At 47.4% G+C, this 5,000-nt stretch overlaps 1 protein-coding gene across 4 annotated transcripts in view; it reads right to left on the reverse strand.

Moving 5' to 3' along the window:
* The window catches only part of LOC147015888 (jumonji domain-containing protein 1C-like), a 279,316-nt gene that overhangs the window by 109,518 nt on the left and 164,798 nt on the right, over positions 1-5,000 (reverse strand). Inside the window, exon 1 of one of the 4 annotated variants that reach the window (XM_085848454.1) lies at positions 3,477-3,621. The exons of the other annotated variants lie outside the window; for them this stretch is intronic. The gene's annotated coding sequence lies outside the window, so the exon portion shown is untranslated. Of the gene's footprint in view, positions 1-3,476; positions 3,622-5,000 lie in introns of those variants that run through there. 4 annotated transcript variants of the gene reach the window in all.

Consider the following 5,000-nt stretch of genomic DNA (forward strand, 5'->3'; position numbering starts at 1 on the left):
TGACCTTTCATTGGCAACGTCACGGGTTGACATTTTCCTGTCACCAGCACCCATTATTATCAAATCAAAATCAAGTGCAGCTTTATTTCCTTCCACCCCACTTCAAACTATAGTAAGTTCGACGATATTAATTTGTTTTTCAAAATGTGCAATCTCAAAATAAAGGTTGTTTTCCTTCTAAAATAGGAAAGCCGTTATAGAAGGGACGTGCGTGAAAGTCATAGCTTCATTTTACCAAAACATGTCGGTGATTCGCAACCCAGGTACTTCTGGCACCCCGACAACTGCAACTTACAATGTGGGGACATCATAACACTGGAGAAACCTGGCCAGGCATCTTCAGTAAAACATTGTTATTGTAACCGTAATTGTTCCTTCTCACCAAGGAACTTCGTTCTCCTTGGTGTGAATTAATGTAGAGTTGTTGAGACAGACATATTGTTCAGCTTGGGCTAGCATCCTATTTCCTCTGCCAGAGTTGCGTGTGACTGCCGAGGCTTCATATCAATCTTCCACGCTATGATCACAATGCAAAACTGATAATTGTGTCCGTCTGTTCCACTCTCTCGTACGATATAAATTCTCCAAAACCTTGCCTCAGTTCTCAAATTCTGGCCATTTACTGAAATTAACACCATCTTTATGGGGTATTACAAAAAATATATAAACTTAATAGAATGCAAAGTACATGTCAGGTCGTACACGACGGGAAGTACCCAGTGTGACCACTCCTTGGCTTTTTTCACAAGATCTTGGCTTTCGTTGTTCACCTTGGCATCTTGGTTTTCTATAGGTTTTCTTGGTGTATAGGTTTTCTATTATCATCGCTTTTCTGAAACCTTGTGAATTATTGGCTTTTTTCATTGGCTCACCTTGGCGTTTATAAAAATGAGGAGTGATCACACTGGATGTACCAGGCTAGGTCTCGCGCTATGGGAAGCACCAGACCAGGTCTCGCGCTACACTACGGGAAGCACCAGGCCAGGACACGTGCTACGGGAAGTACCAGACCAGGTCTCATGCTACAGGAAGTACCAGGCCAGGACACGCGCTATGGGAAGTACCAGGCCAGGACACATGCTACGGGAAGTACCAGGCCAGGTCTCGTGCTACGGGAAGCACCAGGCCAGGTCTCGCACTATGGGAAGTACCAGGCCAGGACATGTGCTACGGGAAGCACAAGGCCAGGTATCGCACTGCGGGAAGCTCTAGGCCAGGTCTCGTGCTATGGGAAGCACCAGGCCAGGTCTCACGCTACGGGAAGCACCAGGCCGGGTCTCGCGCCAAGGGAAGCACCAGGCCGGGTCTCGCGCCAAGGGAAGCACCAGGCCGGATCTTGCGCCACAGGAAGCACCAGACCAGGTCCCGTGCTACGGGAAGCACCAGGCCAGGTCGCGTGCTACGGGAAGCAACAGGCCAGGTCCCGTGCTACGGGCAGCACCAGGCCAGGTTGTATGCCATGGGAAACACCAGGCCAAGTCATGTACCACAGGAAGCACCAGGGTAGATTGCATGCTACGTGAAGCACCAAGCAGATCACACGGGAGGGAAGCACCAGGCCAGGTCATGTGCTACGAGAGCACCAGGCCAGGTCATGCATAATGGCAAACATCAGGCCAGGCCATGTGGGACAGGGAGCATCAGGCCAGGCCATATGGGACAGGGAACATCATCAGGCCAGGCCATGTGGGAGAGGGAGCTCCATGCCAGGCCATTATGACACAATGCACTGGGCCAGGCCATGCAGACAAAATGCACTGGGCCAGGCCATGCGGACAAATTGCACTGGGCCAGGCCACACAGGAGGAATGCAGCGGGCCAGGTCGTACAGTACAGAATGCATTAAGGCAGGCAAGGTCACACGGCATGGAATACACCAGGCCAGGCGGGACTAAACTGGAAGCCCCAGTCCACAAGGGATGGACCTGGAAGTACCAGTCCAGGAGAGATGAAAAATACAAGACCAGGCCGGATGAGAAACACGAGATATTATGGCTGGATCAGAAACACCAGGTGAGGTTGGACGAGAAGCACCAGGCCAGGCGGGACGAGAAGCACCAGGCCAGGCGGGACGAGAAGCACCAGGCCAGGCGAGACGCAGAATGGGTAACACCAGGCAAGGCAGGGCGTTGTATGGGAAGCACCAAGCCAGGTTGTTGTTTTCTTGAACAATTTAGCAATGATTTGAAACACTAATTTAGAGAACTTACCAAGCTCCTTGCAAGACCAATCCGCAGGCAAGACCAATACAAAAGGTTTTGCTACTGCTGGATACAACACTTGTTCTTACTGAGATAACCACGTGGCTGCCGAAGTGTGTAAGCGGCGCATAATGAGGCACCTTCATTTAAAACAACATGTTAGCATGTGGATAGGCATCAGCCATTTTCATTGCAAAACACATAATGGTGAGAAGCAATCACACTAAAGCTGGTCCAAACCTCTTTAGACAGTGACTGCATTATGAATATTGAAAAATAAGCATTTAATAAGGAACAGTTCCACATGACCTATCGGCTTCTTTTGACGCTCCCCAGGTTATGTTCGGAGTTTACGGAAACAGATAATTCTTCTTCATCAATACCAAAGCCCAAGTTTGAGTTTTAATCAAACGAGGAAATGGTGGTCATGACTCGAAGGGGTGGTAGCAGAAGCACAACCACAAGGAAAACCACATACTGCTGGGCCTTGTGGTTAGAGGTGAGAATGTTTACTTGAGAAGAATTGGAATCCGTGTCAGCAGTGCTGATGTCCGACAATGTAAGCAGCACAGCAAAATACGTGGGGTGTTCAAAAGGTTAGAGGAATGTTAGTCTAAAGACGGTGTACACACACACACACACACACACACACACACACACACACACACACACACACACACACACACACACACACACACACACACACACACACACACACACACACACCTCATGATACTTTTGTTGGCATATCTTGGACTGTTGTTAGTATCTCATTAATATCACATTTTGAACATCCTTGTAGGACTCCATAGATCGTTTAGCATTGTCCTCCTCACAGCAAAGTGATAATTATCAATAATTATTTTGCTAAGTCGGCATTGCGCCCAGGTTGCGGAAAAGCGATTCCAGAAGCAAAACCAAGGAGGTGCAAGTATAACACGTATCGGAAAACCTCATGGACCACGGAGTTGAGGGGAAGGTAAAATAAATGTTTAAATAAATAAAGCAGAAGGTTCTCGCTTTCAAAAGCACCTTTTCGAAGGAGGACACGAGGCTGCAAGAGGCATTTTGCAGGATGTACGGATGGTACAGCCAAATCCCATTACAATGGAAAAGTGTCATGGCTCCCTTACTCTTCCCGGTGGATTGCACACAGTCATCCTTTCTTTACAGCTTGGCAGCTCCAAGAGAAAATAGTTGACATAAACAGACAAAGTGACAGGAATGTACTATCTGAACAAGCAGCACGGTGAAAGACAATATCACAGAGCTTACGTAGGAGGCTGGAACGTTTACTCTTCTGGCAAAGTAGAACAGTCACTGGAACGCTGGTGAGTGCAACGAAGCAGGATCTGTGGGTGTAAAGTGACTGGCGAGTGGTGACGGGCAACAAGCTCGGGCTCCACCTCTGAGCGAGACGTGCCCCTCACCCTTAACCTTAGCACGTCACGCCGCCTACGAATCCGAGTGAGTAACTCTGCGTGGGCTGTGTGCAAGGGACCCCTGTGGGCTGTGTTCTCCTGGCAATTGCTGGCAATGCACGAGGACAGAAGGACAGTGTGTCTGGGTTTGTGCATGCATCTGAGCCTACGCCTGCGCGTGCCTGTGCATATATGTATCTGTGCTTGTATGTATCTGTGTTATTATGGGCCACTCAGATAGGCAAGTCGATTTAAGAACGAGGGCGAAACCACAGTATACAACATAACACCGTATCCCAGTCGGTTGCGAGTGCTTTCGCTGAGAGAGCCTAGCCCCTAAAGAAGGCAACCATATTTGGAATTTGGCCAAGGTGCTGGCAAACGATGGCCTCGTCTTTTAGAAGACAACTTCTGATGTACATCGCTCAGCTAATGCTGGCAGACGATTCCAACCGAACATGCCATCCAATGGATGATCCCATCCACTCAACGTCTTGCCTCGAAAGCACAGGGTAACAATAATAATCTATTGTTGAGTAACAAATCAAACCCAGAGTAATCAGCACAAAGACGTGTCCATTACCTCCAAGCCATTTTATCAGCCAAGCACACAATTAAAGGGTAGTGTTAATTTTGGGTGTGCGTTGCAAGCACAGTTAGCTTGAGCACTTGCACAGGTTTATAGCACACCGACATATCTTTCAAGCCACGTCTTGCATATCGAGGTCAAACTTGGAATCTATGCAAGCCTGAATAAAAAAGCAACTCTGACTCATTGGATACACTCCAGAAAAACTAGTTCTTACATATCTATGATTCATACAGCTGCAGAATGCTTGCGCCTGGTTTTGGGAATTATGTCAGGATGCTACAAAACTCGACCCGATGTTCTTGCAAAGCAGTTCGAAAATTGAAGGCTCTTTTATCAAACGTTTGAGACAGTCGAGTGTTAAAAATGGATTTTTGTGCGGGTAAGAGCCAATCAAGTCATCCTGATGTAAAAGCAATTAAGAAATAAAGCAAGTTTGTCATCTGAAACCGGGCACGTATCACAGTAAAACAGACAGCTCCTACTGTCACTCTGTCATCTCTCCGAGTGAGTGAGTGTGGGGGTGGGTGGGGGCGGGGGAGGGGGAAGGTAAAAATAAAAAATTGCTATCACGACCAAAACAAATTTCTGAAATACTTGAGGTTAAAATAAATAAATAAAAGGAAAACCCAGTCCTGCTGTTGAGAAAATGCGTCCTTTGAGGTGCAGATTCGCCGAATGATGCCGCTTGTTGAAATTGATACTGGAGGAAAAGACGTCAACTTGTATAGGTAGCAACATGAATTAGACTTTGTCAATGGAAACTATCCAGATTATTTTCTCACTGGT

This window comes from Eptatretus burgeri, chromosome 12, assembly GCF_056783735.1.
Source record: "Eptatretus burgeri isolate ZD-2024b chromosome 12, Ebu_testis_v1, whole genome shotgun sequence".
NCBI lineage: Eukaryota > Metazoa > Chordata > Myxini > Myxiniformes > Myxinidae > Eptatretus > Eptatretus burgeri.